This window comes from Falco naumanni, chromosome 10 (assembly GCF_017639655.2).
Source record: "Falco naumanni isolate bFalNau1 chromosome 10, bFalNau1.pat, whole genome shotgun sequence".
Classification (NCBI taxonomy): Eukaryota; Metazoa; Chordata; class Aves; order Falconiformes; family Falconidae; genus Falco; species Falco naumanni.
The window spans coordinates 17797494-17815632 of record NC_054063.1 but is presented as its reverse complement, the minus strand read 5'-3'; the positions used below and the strand labels follow the sequence as shown (position 1 = coordinate 17815632).

At 37.1% G+C, this 18139-nt stretch overlaps 1 protein-coding gene across 9 annotated transcripts in view; it reads left to right on the top strand.

The window, feature by feature from the left end:
• Window positions 1–18139, top strand: part of SHANK2 (SH3 and multiple ankyrin repeat domains 2) — a 354480-nt gene that overhangs the window by 67114 nt on the left and 269227 nt on the right. The window lies entirely within an intron of this gene.

Below are 18139 nucleotides of genomic sequence, written 5' to 3'. Positions count from 1 at the left end.
TTAGCCAAAATGAAGTTCTTCCTTCCTTGGGTGTGAGGGGTGGGCTAAGTTTCTGGTTGGGACTGATTTAATGCATTGTCAGTGGTAAAAGTTGAAACTGTCACGTATGTCTGCAAACATCAATGAGGTCTTTGGATTAGTAAGAATTTACTGGATGTTTTTTTACAGTTTTCTTATTTGAAAGAACGTTCAGAAAGCTGAATTGAAAATCCAAATGGAAGAAAATTGTTTGTCCACAGGGTTGTCAGGTATGGCTGACAATCTTAAGCCCTTATTTTTGAGGCAGTCTTAATTAGCCTGGATTTCAGAGAAACATTCATAATGCAAATGACATGTGAGACATAGGGATGGAAGCTGTTATGTTTTAAGAAAAATGAACAGAAAGAATTTTTTCAAGTTATAGAAAATAGTGCTTCTGGAAGAATGATGGCGTAGTGCCATTAAAAGGAACTGTCTCATTCTGAAATGTGATGGGGCTATTTCCCAAAACCAAATAGTCTTTCAACCAAAAGAAATCCTGATTTACCTTTGCTTGTTGCATGTTTTCCATTACCTCCTCACTTTGGATAATACTGGCATAGAAATCACAGAAGGCCGCCTTTTCTCTCATACTTTGGCAAGTGAAATAGTTGGAATATTGACTATGTCCATGTGGGTCTCTGAGTTGGCTTGTCAAGGTTAATATGTAGATACCACCTCTGAGTTTCAGCCTTTAAAAAACACACAACTCAGCCAAATATTTCTATATCAATTTAATTATCTCCATATTTTGAAGGTTTTCTGGACATAAGTTGTGTATCTCAAGAGATTAAGAGTTCTGCCTGGAAATCCCAGCCAGATCTTTTGTTTACTTTTGGGACCATTTTCCCCAAATTGGGGAAACACTGTGTTAATAATTTAATTTTAGGTGCCATTTTCAGACTGCTAATAGTTTGCCATCTAAATATATGCTAAGCACTAATTCACTAAGTACTAGGTAATACTTACTAGTGCAACTTAGAGTTATGAAGTGATTAAAATATGGAATAAGAGAAAACCCTAATAATTGGGGGGATGTGTTCCAGTGTCATTTCTTTACCTTGACAGATTATTTTATTACTTCCTGTCTATGAGATTAACTTTTTATTTTGTTTTAGGATTTTATGTGGGAATAGTACAGTGATAAGTAGATTAACTTCCATTTGTCTTTCTTTTTGTGCTGACTACTGCAACATTTTTGTTCTTCCTCTTAGAAGAGAATAATACAGAGGAGAAAGGCAGAAAAGAAAGTATTTGTGAAAGCTAGTGCTGGTGGTTGTAGGGCTTCAAAAAGTGAAGGATAACGAGCCAAAACTAAATAAAATCAAGTAAGCACAGGAGGCAGAAGAAATACTTTTAAGAGAACGGCATAGCTGTGGAAGTGCACTTACTGATCAACGGACTGTCTCCTGTCCCTATGGAATAAACCCCTATTTGTTACTGTTTATTATATGTTACGCTTCTGATGCTTGCGCTTTTGACTGATCACTCTTCCTCTAGCACAGGCAGAAAGACTGACAATTAAGTAGGCTTTGTTCTACACTTTCTAGAGCCTCATACTTTAAAAAAAAATATTTCCATCTTTTTACTCTACGGTGTCTTATTTTTAGGTGTAGGGAATGTAGGAAAAGTTCTAGTTTTTCCAAATGGAGTTGGTAGAGAAAACCCTGATGCCAGCACTGCAATAAAGCAGCATTAGAATTAATTCTTTGCCATCTGTCGCTGACCCAGTTGATCAAACACCACAAGTGGAGCTGTTATAAAATTATGCAGAATCCCCTTGAGTTAATAGGATTTTGCATACTAAAAATGTTTACTCATGTAATCAGTAGCAAGGAACATTGAAGCATCTCATATGTACATAATGAGAATGGTTGTAGCTGCAGCATCTATTCCTTTGGGTAACCTCCATTATATTCTTTTCTCAGAAATCTAAAAGGACGATGCTTTTGAATTGCTGCTTAGAAAACTGATGATATGAAAACTATGCTATTCTGTAAAACAAAAGTATCCAGACACGGAGAAATTTGTGTGTTGCTTTCAAGGCCTGCCAAAGCTTTATTTGTTTCAATGAAAATGAGCAGCAGAATTTATATCTGATGTCAGTGTCCAATGAATGTAAATTTTCCCACCAAAAAAAAAAAAGATGTGCATGTGTTCACTTATTACCAAATCACAGTGCTTATTAAAACAAGCATGGTTTTACCAGTTCATATGGAAGGAAAACTAATTTGGGCTGAACTCTGTGCCCCTTATTTCAGGTATCCCACACTGTGTACACATCTCTGCCTGGGATCTGGCTGTTATTTTTGCCTTTTCAGTGTCTAGCAGAGTTAGTGTTGGAATGGTATTGGCATGTGCTGAGGCCATGAAAAAGTTTCTGTATTTCCCAATTAAGCACATAAGCTTTTACTAGCTAGCTTTGAAGGAGTATGTTCCATCCTGACTGATTACTGGGGTCCGTTAAGTTAATAATCAGTGCTGAGTATAACTGATGTCACCCATAGCCAAAAGTCTGCCTGATTGTGAAGTGTAATAGGTTGTGCTGATAGGCTGTACTCTGCAATAACAGAATATGGGTCAGCAGAAATTTCTCGGTATGTTTTTTGTGGGCTCCCCCCTGCTAGTAAGTATGAACACTTGCATGAATGTGCGGTGAATCTCCTCCCTGTGTATATTCCAAGTAGATTAGGGCAATTCCTGCATCACTGTCCTCTGTCTAAGTGTGAGAATTTTGTGTGTATTGTGCATTTTGGTTAAAGGCTGACTAGCAATTACAGGCGAGATGAAACCTATGCCATATCATTATACTATATTGCCAGTTCCATTTATTAATCACATACTTATCCATCCCGTCTTGGCTGGGTAATCTAAGTACCTTACATGCTAATTATTCTGTGCTAACAGATGGAAAAAAAACCCATTGGCATTACAGAACTGCAAGTGCTAGCTGGTAAGACACTCATATACATTGTGCTTGGCTATTTTTCTTTTGAAGCACCTAAAATCGGAGCAGGTCTGTGCTTTCATTTGTAGCACTGAACTTGGACGTGTCCTCAACCATGCCTGCCGAAAGTACTGCTGATGCCTCCGCAACCATGTTTGCCACTGGCAGACAGTGCATTGACTGACAGCTTTCATAAGCAGGTTTATGAAATGCTGAACTGTAACTTCTGTTCTAGCTATAGGCAAGCTTTAAAGTTTCCAGTGGTTTTAGATTTTGGTATTTTTTTTAACCATTACAGTTTCTGTTTTAATAGTAAAATCTCCCAACATATCCTTTCAGAAAAGCCATGATATCCTATCAACATCCATAGCTACTCAGTTTTCCACATGTTTTGTGTGCTCCTAGGTTAATGTAAAATAACTTCTTATCTATCTGGCAAGTTAATCCAATAACTCAGAAATCTCAGAGTTTTGCAGCATTTACAATCTATTGAAATTCTGTTGTATAAGTTAAAAGGAACATGCACCTTGTTTATCATGTTTTTCCTTTTTCTTTTAGTGAGCAGAAGCTCTGTATGAATAATTCATATGTTTTCATATGGGCTATAAAGCACTTTCAAGCTTAGAGCTAATAGCACTGATAATTAGTCAGGGTTTTTAAAGCGTGTGTGTTCAAAAATAAAGAACTATTCTGAGGTGGCATTTAGTGGCACCTTTTAATGGCTGAGTTGCATCTGAAAATTATTTCTCTATCAAATGTACCTTGTCATTGACCATTGCTGTCCCAAAGCAGCGTGGGTTATTAATATGCTAATGTTCTATAGATTGCAGGAGGAGCAGCAACCTTCCATGTCCGCTGCAGGTAGAATTGTTCCTTTCAGTGTGTTGGCTGTACGTCTGTTTTCAGTTGCTCATATTTTTGCCAAATTTGAATAATTTGAAATGAAATTTTCTGTGTCTGGTATCTCAGGCGACATTGTTCGGAAAACCAAAATGATTCAGCTGTTTTGGAGTATGGGTGAGGGAAAACATGTGTTGTTTTGCTCATACTGGAACTCTGTTGACCCACCTCTCCTTGTCCCATCTCCCCTGTTGTGTTATGTTGTTCTGTTTTGTTTTGTTTTCTTTAATTGCTCTGCATGCTGTCAGTGATCACCATGTTAATAACATGGCAGTGTAAACCAGTTTGCAGTCTGACTCTTGCAGTCTGACTCTAATACAGGGGCTCCAAAACCAGACTGTGTATCTGGAAACCAAGCTGGCTTGGGGTGAATATAGACAGGCACAACTGGACATGGGTAAGTGAGCAATGAGCTTGGAGACGGGTGAGAAAGTGCAAGACTGGCTGAGACTCAGGCTGGGAGCCCCAGCCTGAAAGAGTAGAATAGAACAAGATGAAGATTGATAAGGGTCCTGGGGAGATTTTTCAATCATCAAGGACAGAAGAGAAAGAAAATCAGATTAGAGGGGAGATTGGGACTGACTGTATAAAAAGAGAGTCTTTCTTACTTGGGTAGCAATGCTGGGGAGGAAGCCTCGGGCGGGGAGGATGAGCTGGGAGGCCAGGGAGGCTGGGGCTGTCACAAGCTGGATGTGCATGCAGTGCTCCCAGCCCTGCTAGTGGTCTGTAAAAATCAGTCTTGTTAATTATCTGGCATATCACTAGAATGACTTTCCAAAACCCAATTTTATTTTAGTTTATTATAATTTTTAATGTCCATCTTTTTGATGAAAATTACAGGCAAAGGACAAGAAGTTATTCTCAGGTATTTTTTTTGTCTCTGACTTACTTTTAAAAGGATGAAACTCTGAGAAAGCTAATTTTAAAACCAATAATCTCTGTCCGGTGCCTCAAAAAGACATCTTTACAAATATAATATTTTCTCTCTTGATATTAAATTATATAACTGTTGTGTTAATGGAGCATATGAATTACACAAGGACTTTGTTTTTGCCAGGTATTTATTTTCATCCTAATTCCTTTCCCAGAGCACCTGTCTGAAGAATGCATTGTTGAATATTGGGTATTACTAGCAAAAAATATAGCTGTCTTCTTGTGATGCATTCTGCCTTTAGTTGGACTTTCCGCTTTTTCTTGCTTTTTTTGCTTCTTTTTTTATTTGATTCAAGTAATGGAATTTATTCATACTTGCTTTGGTTTCATTTTTTTATGTTAAAGTCACTGATTGCATTGATTGGTTACATTGTGTTTTGCAGTACAGAAATAATAGGTAAAGGACAATCTTTCATGGAAGAGTGTACAGTCTAATTTGCACTTAGTTGTTATTTGTCATATTTGGATATTGATGGGAAAACAGTTAAAGTTTTAATCACGTAAAAGCACCAAAAGTACTAGAATAAGCATAATAAAAAAATCTACAAATGGCTTTTTAAGACTCAGGACAGAGGTATTTGTAAGAGTTGCATGTAGCGTTTTTAAATCTACAGAAGTGACCATACCAGAACCAACTATGGCTTTTTCCCTTAAAAATAAAAGTGTGTGAGTATGTATACATGTAGGCATGCTCAACGTAATTTCTTAAAAAGATATAATTAAAATAATAATAAAAGAAAGGTCTCGTGGTGATATATCCAGATGCAAACAATGATTAGTTATGTTTTCTCATCACTTACTTTGAAATGCTATTTATACAATGGAACACATGTTCTCATTTGAGAATAAGGCTCTTGGGGAAATTTGCCTATCGCCTTGGGCACATCGATGGCTTTGTGGTACTGATATAGTATCTTTTAGGGTATTAGGGGAAATATGTGCAGATGAAAATATTCCTGAGGATAGTAGGGATACAAGTTACTGTTCCTGGTAACAGTTCAAAAAGAAAGTGCTTGATGGCAAGTTAGAGGTGACCTAGGTGTCAGCACATTTCTGCTATTGTCAGTTGTGAAGTATTGACAAACTGTTCGGTGGATGCTTCTTACTGGTACATGAGGTACAATTACCAAAGGTCAATATTTGGTTCATTGCACAGCTGGTGACAAGAAGATAACAGAGCAGAATGTAATACTCTTGCTGAAAACATGAGACAGCAAAGATGCTTCTGTCACAACTACTTCTGAAGATATTGTAGCTACTTTTGAAAAGCTGGATCTCAGCCTAAGGAGCTTTCACTAATAGTCTTGCTTGGCCTGATAAGGGCTGGATATAGTAAGAGTTACAGGAGCAGAAAAATATATATAGGTAGAGAATGTGGTTAAAATAATTCACGTTGACCCAGTGCTGGTTTGCGTAGTGCTGGCTGATAACTTCTAACCCTGTCATTTTTCAGAAAAGCAGACAAATGAAAGTAATACAGGAAAACATAAAGAAATTAAATGATATGATTCTCTTTTATTGAGAAAGGCAAAATACTGCCACGCTTGGAGATGCTTAAAATACTTGGTGCAGAATGTATCTTCTTTTAAAGAGAGCTGTTGCTGCTGCACAATTGTTATGTGACTGTAAACTTATGGAGGAGTCTCTGTGAAACCCATCTTTTGTATTGTGCTCTGTGGAAATTATCAGAGATCATTCTCCCCTCCCCACCCCCGCCCCCTTTTTTTTTTTTAATCCCCCATGCTCTGTGCTTTCTCTTCCTCCTCAAACAGGGGTGTTCAGCTGAAATGCCTCAGGTGTTCTCACATGCAGCAGGATTTCCCTGGGAAAGACAGTGTCTCTGAGGTAGCTGGGAGCCAATCTGTTTGTTTTTCCACAAAACTTCTAAAAGCTCAGAAGCAGCTGAAACTAGGTTATAAAATGGAACAAATTAAACTAAATGGTAAGGGTCACTACCACTTCTTGCCTCAGAGTAAGAAAGGCTCGTGAACAATTCAGATGTTGTTAGTTGTCATGGGTGAAGTTGCAAGAGGTAATGGAGATTTGTATAATTTTAATTTAATTCTAGAATTTTGATAGCAGTATTGAATATTGCTCCTGTGATTTTCTTTATACTGTATTCTAGAAGAGAAGGAAGCAAGGGTAAATTCTTAAATAGCCTGATCATAACTGAGCAGTCACACATAGCATGTCTTATTCTTGTAAAAAGGTCAGCTGTGACAACAGTGTGTATTTTTTTCTGTAGCTATAAAGAGCACAGTATTGCCATTGGAAGTACTTCATTTCATTGTTATGTCTATCAGAAGAAATTTTTGTATTTATATGGGTTTAGAGCAAATTTGGGGTAAATAAATGTGTCTCTAAGACATCAAAACCCCTCATTAGTCTTAAGATGGGAGCTATATGAACAAGATGAATACAAAATGTCCACTTATTTGTGTTGCATTGTTGCCAGGGTTTTACATGTATTGAAATGGAAATTATAGGCACTATATAAACATCTAGAGAGTGGCAGATATCCAGTGGTTTTTTTTCTTAGTGTTCTTGCAGAAAAGTGTAATATATCAGACTGTGCTCCAACTTTAACTGCAGGAGAGAAGAGAGATGTTCTTTTATGAATTCTTGGTTCCTGTACCTGTGTGTGTGGTATAAGAAGGTTAAACCTTATGGGAAATTTGTTTCATAAATCATAGATAAGCATGCTTGTGGTAATCTGCTACATTTAAGTTTTTCTTACTGTTAAATTGTGTTATTTTAAGATATTAATACCATTCAGTTTCTCTATAAAATGTAATACATTATTACATTTTCTATGTTGCTATTATGTGCATGTAATAGCTTTAGTGATGTTGGTTGAATTAGTACTAATGAACCAGAAATATCAGAGAAACTGAAATCTTTTGTGCTGTGGCTGCTTCTGCCCAGTGGTGTCCTGCTGTTCCTCTGTCTGCTTGTGTCCGAATGGATTGTCAATACTTCAGAATAGATACAAGGAAGAAATTTTTCTACGGTGAGGTTGTGAAACACTGGAGCAGGTTGCCCAGGGAGGCTGTAGATGCCCCATCCCTGGAATTATTTAAGGTCAGGTTGGATGTGGCTCTGAGCAACCTGATCGAGTTGAAGATGTCCCTACCCATGGCAGAGGCATTTGACTAGATGACTTTTAAAGGTCCCTTCCAACCCAAATCGTTCTATGATTCTATGAACTTACATTTGCATTTCTGGGCAACAATGATGTTTTTATTTTGTGTCCAAACAGTGCTCAGCACAGCCTGTGAGTGGGACTCGCGGGCACTTCAGGCCTGCAGGTATGGATTAGTGATGGTGGTTATGATGGTTGGGTGGTGTGCTGGCATGATCTCTTGCTTTCGCATAACTACACAGGCTATTTAGTGTTAATTTCTGGCAGTACCAGAGAGAGTTCTTATTGCTTATGAAAGTGGAGGATCTATGCCTTTAGGAGAGACTTAGCATCTCTTCCATTTGGAGAGAACATTCATGACAAACAGTTGGCATATGCTGCTGTCCTGCATCTGTCTTCATCAAAGTGTGTTGTTGGCATTGGCTTTTACTAGACTGCTGTTTCCAAAGGTTTTGTTCTAGTTACCCCACAGAGTTTGGAACAAATCCACCAAATGTATTAGGTAGAATAATCATAGTATTTTGTTAACCTGATGCATTTTGTCCTAAGGGCTTTCAGAAAGCGTTTTCAGCCATTTGGATTAGCAGTTTAAACAACACTCTGTTATTAAGTGTTTGCAGAACTGAATCCCATCAACAGTTTTTACTGTGAAATAGTGGGCAGTATCTACTGCCTGCTGTGAGTAGGAAGACATTTTTCTGAAAGTGTTTGGGGAAGAAGATGCTAATACAACACATTTTGGCTTTTCCATGAGGTAGGACTGCTTTCAGAGGTGGAAGCTTTTGCCCTACAGCAGCATAGACCTATACACACTGAGCTGAATTTTCTGTATAACCTGATACTTTACTGTAATTTCAAGGAAGGTAGAATCTAGCCAATAGCTTCCTCAATCTTTTTCTGATGGAGTTCGTCTGAAGAAGATTGTAAATCATGGCTTTTTGATTTAGCATATTACTGGGGGTGGGGGGGATGGAAATTAAGTCAATTTTATTACTGGCTGTATTTTATCTGATTCATCTGATGCTGCAACCTGGCTTTATCTGCTTTTAGTAAATACTCCTTTGAAATTGCTGCTCGCCCATGTAGCAGTAATAAGGATTATGTAATAACTGGCTTTTGATGGCTCTTTCCAGCTTGAGCTAGATTTTCCCGTTGAATGAGTCTGTAATTGTAAATGTGTATCACACTGTTTGCTTTTTCTTTTCCATTTTAATTATTAAAACACAAGCATAGAAAAATGCATCTTGAGAATGACTTCCTAGGTGGCATTTTAGCAGAGAAGCAGAAAGGTGGAATCTTTCTCTCTACTTTTAGAATAGATACTAACATTAAATTTCCCAATACATGCAGTGCCCATGGAGGAGGCTTAATGCAATCTGTACAAAGTAAGGTAACCTAAAAATCTTAGTAATTTCTCATCCAAAGAAACAGGAGGAAATAAAAGAATACTGTGGAGAAGTGAAGTTGTGCCCTGGGTAAATTTGCCTACATGTTCCTTTCTTGCTTTCTGACATGTTTCATGATAACTTTAGTAGACATGCTGGAGTGTTCAGTTCAACACTTTCTGGCAAGCTGGTTCTTGCATAACTACAGATCCTTTTGTCATGGAGTTAAGTTTGCATTTCAAGCTGAGAAAGGGAGATGATGAGAAGTGATTTGCTCCCATATTGTAAGGCACTTATTTTTTTTTTTATCTTGGTATCCGTACAGGTGTAGTTTAATCTGAAGGTATTCAGTCATTTCTTGTTCATAAGAGTGGTTAATTCTTAAGAACACAATTGTGTATGTTCATGAAAGGACAGTGTAAAATAGAATATGGTTTCTACTTTTTCAATCATAATAAGGTTACTGGAAAATGAACAAAGGCTGCCTCAGGCATTTTAAGTGTTTAGTCCAGTACAGAGTCCTGTTAAGACAACACTGCAGGACACAAAGAGACTAAAAGGAGGCCATTCAGTGTGCTAACCTCTTAATTTTGACTTGTATTCACTAAGCTAGTCAGCTATGGCACTTCTTTGTGGCTACTGAGTGTATTTCAGAAGACCCATAGGGGCTGTAAAACCTCTTGCAAGCAAAACCAGCATTTTAGCAATGGAAATGTGCCAACAGTTATGCTTGCAGTGTACTACTTTGATAATATTCAGCTAAATACATGTTGTGTATTTGGATGAACATTGTTTTATGTTTGCTTGCTTTTAAAATATTAATTGCTCAAAAATATTGAGGGCAAAATTCTAGTTCTTCGAAGTGGATAAAATTCTGTTTGATTTCACTGAGGTGGAAGTGTGTTCCTTACACTTAAGCTTGTTTCAAAGCCATGCTACCAAATCATTCTATATAGTCTACTGAGTATGTTTATTTTTTAATTAACGTTTCTTGATTTTATTGCCATGCTATTCTTCTAAGTTATGCAAAATTGCACACTTCATTGCAACAAATAACTTGTGTTATGCAAAGTCTTTAGCTACTGATAGATAATTTGATGTAGTTGAAAACAAGACCCTTTCTCTTCTGAGTGAAAACTTTATAAGAGTTTTGGGAGGCAAAAACAGTGCTTGGGAGGCTACGGTTGTAAGATTTTTTTTTTTTTCCCATTCCCTGAACAGTGTGGGACAGTGTTGCATTCCCTTCAGTCTCTTGCCATTGCTGAGCTGAGACATTGACCTTGTCCCACCCATTGTTGGGTACTTCCCGTGAGTCTTAGGCTCCAAGGGTGTGAAAAATACTTAGATCTTAGTGCTGCCTGTAGCAGTACTTGAAGTATAAAAATCTAGTCTTCGATTACTATTAAAGAATAGCCAGGATACCAGTGTGAGGTGGTCCTCCCCGGGGAAGCAGTTGAGATTGCTTGGAGGGCTTACGTAAGGGACTGCACCCAGCACAGTGGAGCTGCCTACTTGCTGCGCTCTGGAAAGCATGAATACTTTGACCTTAATACTAAGGCGAAGTGATCGTGGCAAGCCTTTGTTTAAACAGTGCTAAAATGATCAAGAGAATGATGAAGAGCCTCAAAGAAATCTTGGCCCTTTCCCATAATTTATATTTTCAGATGCTAAAACTAGTTGTTGAGCAAATGTAAGGTATCTATTTTAAGATACTGCATGTCAATATCTGACTACAGATGGCTCTGTGAATCATAGTTGGAAGAAGGAAAATGTTAGACACTAAGATATTGTTGCTAAGAGATTTTTGTACACAGTATTCTAACATGTTCTGGCAAATTTGGGAACAGTAGCAGCAGCATGCTTGTGGAGAAAAAAAATTCAGTGGTGAAGAAACTGTCTTCAAAGGACTATTTAAAGGATAGTAACATTATTGTGCTTTGTTGTATCAAGAACTGATGAAGATGAAATTGTCTTTCAAGCAGATAACATAAAGAAAACATCCAAAAGGTAAAGCTAATCCTGCTATCTGATGACATAGAAAGTGGAAACTAGAAAGAAAAAGAACAAAAAATACTTTGGGGTTTAAATTAAGCAAGTGTCAAGAAGATGAAAGGTGATAGCTGCTGATATTTTGCCATCTACTGGACATTGGATACATTAATATACGAAGTTCCTTTCAAAATGCGCAATATTAAGCTTGTATTACATTATATAATCAAATTGTTAAGAATTATTTTCTATCCAGGAAAGAAGCATGTATGAAAATGCTGAGTGTGATTTTTTTTTTTTTACTTATATTCTTTCATAATGTTACTACAGAATAATTTAGGAAAATTGCCAGAATTTTATTGTCCTGGTAGAGAATGTGTGTTATTTCTTCACTTTATATAAATCTTTATTGACTATTATTGAAAGAAAACAATATTAAATTTTACTGCTTTTTAAAATTATATATATATCTTAGTCATCTTATTTCAGTGAATTTTACTGAAACTTCAAAATCTAATACCTGAAATAAAGCTTCAAATTGATAAAATTAATTTTATAAGTTTTATTTTAACAAATTCTGTTTTCAACAAAAACATTATCTTATTATATGCACAAAATATTACACAACTATAAACTTTTTAAAAGAATAATTTTGCTTCTGACATTTTTCTGATTGGATGTATTGCATCCCAGCTTCAAAACTGATTACTTTTAAATAAAGTTTTGGAATGTGAAGGTACATGTTTGTCTCCGTAATGTAAACAGATATTTCTTCTTGAGGTCATGTTTCATGTCATCCATATTGTATGTATTCAGGAGCGCTGTTAGAAAAAGAGAGTGAATTAGTGATATTAATAGCATATTAATCAACCGTTTAGTTTTATTTTATAATGAGGTGAACTAAGAAGCTTCCACTAGTTTTATTTTACAATGTAATTAGCCTCAGAGTCAAAAATCAACTGTAATCAATACAACTACAAAATGTGGGATGATACTTTGCCCTTTGGAAAGAAAAATCCGGAATTCATGATTAATCAGCATTTCTATTTTAGATTATATAGCTGTTGTAACCACATAGAATTTTCCAACTGGTTCAGAAAATAACCCATTTTATTGTATTTATTGAATTCTTAATGTCTTCTCTAATTGAAAAGACCTAAGTATGTTGTGATTTGAGCTCAGAACAATGCTTGCCAAATTCTAATGGAAACTGAATTCTAGATATGTTCTTGTATTCATTCAATAAATAAATGTTGCCTTCATGTATAAGCTCTTTGAAATTGCATAAGAAACCAATAGTGTTTGATCAGGACATTTTTCTCCTACACCTATGGAAAAGAAATTTGGAACAGATTACTTCTTGCTTTTCCAAACTGAACTCCATCTGTACCACTGAAAAGAGTTTTAAAATCTACATGCTGCTCATATATGAAAGCAACCAATGCATATCAATTTAAGATTATTTTTTTTTCTGAGTCTGCAGTGTGGTGCATGATTTTGTGGCACTGTTTATCAGGGAAGGAACCTCATGGTGCTGTGTGCTGCACAGGCATGTGCAGGCATACGTGAGGGCAGGGCCTTCATGCTTAATGACCTAAACTTAACTTTCTAATGTCCTTGCGGATGGCTACTACATACTTGATGGCACTCTGTGAAAACTTCGAAGTGGCTTTAGACTCCAAAAAGCCTTTAGCTCTTTGTTTTATTAGGGAGAGCTTTTCTTTTGAGAGTACACAATAGAAATATGTTGATGTTGAACTACGTTGCCTTTTCATTGCCCCACCATAAGCACCATTAGATTTTCATATCAAATATAGAAGTGCTTGTCTCCAGAGGTTGTGATTATAATGGAATGGTTTAGAGATTGTCTTTTGATATCGCAGCTATTGGGTGAATTGTTGATACGAATTTCATCTGGAAACTTATGCTTATTAAAAAGATAACATTTCTTATATTTTTAATACTAAGAAAATACATTGTAATTATGACACATGGAAGAGCTTTTCCAGCAGTCTCTTTATTAACGAAGTGATCCCAGCCATTTCTCCGTGTTGATTTCTTATGAGTCTTTGCTGATTGGGAATCGTATTGCATAATGGCTGTTGCTGCTTGAATGGTGTTTCTTCGTTGTTGAAATAATGCAGTCCTCAGTGGTACAATAAATAATTTATTTTACAAGTCTATGGTTTAAGTGGAAGGCAATTTCTGGAGAGTCTTATGGTTACAGTTTCATTTGCAGGGTTATACCACCTCTTCCTTCCGGTTCCATGTGAAGGTGGAAACATGTAGGGCAGATGTATGTCAGAGTATCCTGTATGTCCTGCGTTTTTGCTGCTTGGCTGAGACTGAGCAAAGTTGAGACTGAAGTCACATTTTTGTCCTGGGATAGAGCTCTCTCCTTTATTGTGTAGTGCTGTACCTGAACTCAGTGCAATTTCAAGGTTTCTTGAAAGTCTGTCATTTAGTGATCACTGCTGTGTAGCAGAGACAATGGAAGGGTGAAACATGAGCCCTGAAGGAAAGAATAATAAAATGTACTTTCATTAGGAAAGTGGAATTGTCTAGAAGAGAAGGGTTAGAAAAAACAGTCAGCACTTCCCACCTGCTTTATCATGAACTGCTTATAGTGATTTGTAGCTGTGACTGTGCAGCCCAAACAGCTTCCTCTGCTCTTCATTTAGGCAGAGCATTTTAAGCGTTATGTCTCACCTGGTTTAAAATTTTAAGCATGTGCAGAAGGAATTGCAGCAGCATTGATTAAGAGCAGAACAGATACGCACTAAGAGATGCTCTCCTCACTCCCACATAGAAAGTTTGTCAAAGTTCATTGGCTGGATTCAAGAGGGGACAATTTCAATTTCTCTCTTTTTTTCTATTGTTTCTTACTGGGTGGAGCAGTTTGTTCCAAAGAGCAATAATGCAATTTAGTTGTGGTGCTTGCCTTTCAGGGACTAACTTATAAAGCTCTAAAATTGTATTTGCTAAAGGCTACAAAGACCTTGCTGTAATTTAATATAACCTCTACCTGTGATACATTTCAAGAGTGGAAAAAATCAATTGTGAAAGGTTAGTGACAGGTAAAGTGTGTGTATATATAATTTCCTATTTCCTGAAAGGAACAAAACACTGCATTAATCACAATTAAAAAACCCTAAATAATTGAATGTAAGTAATTGATATATTAAGAACTGCATTTATGAGGCTGAACAGAGAGACGCTGGTGAGTCATTGCTGCTACTTAGATCTGGTCCAGAGTCTGAAAACATGAAACTGTCACATTGATATCTGTAAGTGGACATCTGTCAGGTTTCACTGTTCACAAAGTGTAGTATTATTTGCAATTATTTAAACTTCAGTTTCTTTGGGGAAAAAGATTCAGGAAAGCAGAACTACGAGATGTGTCAAATGTTTAATTTCTGAAAGCTAATTTAAAAACTGCCTGTATCCAGAGGGAATGTTTCTAACTGTTAATAGCAGAAAATCAGAGGTTAAGAATAATGCTATGCCAGGAGAAACAAATACTCTTCTAAAGGTGCTTTGCCAGTTAGGAGGGTTTCGTTCTTCATCCAGTGCCCTATGCTGGATTAGCAATCATGGGGTACCCCTGTCTCCTGCCTGCTTCCCCCTGCTCCTTGTCTCTGTGTCACAGCTACTTCATTCATTCAAGTTTCTACCTCACTGAGCTGTCACATAGTTACCATCCATAGCAACTAGCCCAGTGTCAATTAAACTCCTTCCCTTCTTCACTAAATTGGTGGCAGACCATCTGGCTTTGCATGGCATGGCAAATAGTAAGGCACTGTAACCAGTTGCATCATTTGAAAGAAACATCTGTCTGTGAGACAGTGAGACGATGGGGTGACTGTAACAAGCTTTACTTCTACTAAGCAGAGCAAATATCCATATAAACATGCAGCTTCTGGTCACGCTCTACCTTATGTACCCTGACACTGACAACCAGCTCTTGTCTCTGCTCCGCTGCCTTGCCCAGTGAGTCATTAACCCCATGGCTTTGTGCTTCCCAGCCCTCTGAGTGTCTCAGCTGTGACCTGTTTCAGTGACTCCATTAACTTTTTGTTACAATGACATTATGAAGACAGGGTATCCTGGAAATAGGAGGTGACACTGCCAGTCTAGCTGTATGGGTTTACCCTAATTTCTTTTTATTTTGTATGAGTTAACTCCTACCAAGATACACCTCCCTGCTTAGCTTTACTTTCTGCTTACTTCCCTGTTGCAAATGTGTGTACTTAATTGGCTAGTCATGTATGTTATGAAATGTAATTTGAAAATAATTAGGTGCCCATGTTAACACCCTTAGCGGGGTCAGTTAAATTTGGGAGGAAGCTGGTAAGTGATTCACTTTGGTGACTATCATTCATATACAATTGCCTCTAATGATGATAAAAAACCTAAGGGACTTGCTGTTCTCTATATTGTATGGTAGAATATATAGCAGAGGCCCAACCAAATGTCAGTGCAGCAGATAAAGGTCCTGGTTTGGGTCTAACAGTGCTGTGCTTGAACTACTTAGTCATGCTTTTCAGCTGGACTTTGATTGACACCATGCTGTGACACTGAAAGTGCAGTCTTTCTGATTCTGGAGCTGATGCGAAGTAAATATGCCCTGTAAAAGCAGGTCAAACAAATGCAGGTTTTAGTGGAAATTGTAGATGAGTGTTGCGACTGCTGCTTTTTTTTTTTTTTTTTTAAGATGCATAAACAGGCTTTATCAGGTTTACAAAATAATGTGACTAAGGACATGCATGTTTTTGATGTAAGGTAAGTGTATTGTCTGTGGCAAAAGGGCAGAATGAAAGGACATTTGCTGCAGGAATGAAATAACCTGCATTACAGTAAGACTGCTGTATATGCAGTTTTTTAAAAGGCTGCAATTTTTGAAGCTTCAGCACAACAGAGCCTGTAGATAGCCTTTAGTTGTAAAGTGCTACCTCCAGCCTTTCATGGTAATATTTCATGTCTGTAAGCATGCACATGATGCATTTTGATGACTGGAATCCAGTTCCTGGTAGAATTGGAAAAAAACTTACATTGAAGCTTTGCTGGCTATGCTGCTTTTTCACTGCCAAGAAGACATGCCTTATGACTTACAAAAACCCAAACACACCAAAACAAAACCCAAAAACCTTCTTTCCTGCCATAACCTCTCAATTAGAAATCTAGCATTTGACTACAGAACAGCCTGAGAAGCAAAATGTGGCTATTTAAAAACATGTAAATTATGAAGCGTGTAGAGAATCAAACTCTAGTATTTTCTATAAAGATACTATGTTACTATTTTTTTCTAAAGTACTAAGAAATTTAGTACAAATACAGGACTTCAATTAGGTTGTGATTTAGTTTTCATCTTAATTGAGGGACGACTTCACCTTAATTTGGTTCAAGCCTGGGATCTTGTGAAGACCATTCACTTGTCCTCATGCATTCATGCTTATGGTTTTATTTGAACACACTACAACTTTGGTTCAGGAGATGTTTTTGATGGAGAGGACGTTACAGTTGCAAACTACAAAGCACAACAATCATAAGAATTGAATGAGTATGATTTTGTATCTCTCCGTTTTTTCTCTGACTTCACTTTCTCCCACACTCTTTACCCATCAAATTCAAGTGAAGTACATTGGTGTTATGCCAAGAAATATTTGTACTTTTAAACTTTTTCTTGCTTTCTTTAGATCTTAACATATTTTCCTTCATTTTTGCTGTTAGAATTTTCCATACTGTTTTTAGCGAATTGGAGTAAATTAAATGGAAAGAAATGGTACCTTGAGCTTGCTGAATCTAGAGCTTAATTCAGAAGGAAGTACAGGAACAATTCTCTGTCAAGCTGTCTCTTAGCTATCTGGCAATGTATTTTCTCAAGTAATAAAATGTGTTTATCCCTTGAACATCATGTTTATACTTGAGTTTGTAAATCTACTCTGTATCAAAATTTTTTTTTTTGCGTAACATGGCTGCTGTCTAGCAAGCTGCCTGTCACTGGTGAATTCCCTGTTTGAATTTTACATGCTAATTAGGGATTATGTTGAAGAGAGGTATTATTGCTTGCTTTTAATGTAGGGAAACCCCCTGCTCTACACACAGATGTTGCTTTTATGAACCTGAACCAAGCCAGGCCGCAGAATGTTAAGTTAAAGAGGTATCGTTTGTACAGTGCTGCTTTACTTTGATGGTGCTGTTTGCCAGGGAGAATTATGAGTTACACTTGACAGTCTGGGGGCCAGATTCTGTTATGTTATCCATGCTGAGAAGCAGTTTCTTTCAGGAGTGGTTCCTGGAATAAAGCTTGTCTTACTAGTGGTTAAAATAGTATTTTCAGATGGATAATTGTATCTGTTGGTGATGAGGTTGCAGTGCACTAAGCTACCTCTGTCTCTGACCTCCCTGATCTTTTGATCTTTGCAGGTATTACAGCATGCAGAACTCTTATGACATACCTGAGAAGAAGCACACTTTTATTTTTTCAATTGCGTTCTAAAAGCAGAAGTGAGGTTATGTTGAAACAGCGTTATTGATTCATTGTAACACATTTGGCTCCCACGAATCTATCAGTTTGACATAACACAAATGAAAAGTGCCCAAAGCAAAGCATTTCCTTACTGTTAATATAGTAATGAGAAAATGATTATGTGATTTTCACTAGTAAGAATGGTGATTTTATATGTGGGTTAATTATTTAAAGGACAAGAGTTATTATACTGCACATGCCATGCTCATGGCTGCCCACTGAGGATTATTTTAAAACACACATCTGTGTGTTGAGTATAACTTCTAGGTGCTATACAAACGTGGAATAGATTTTCT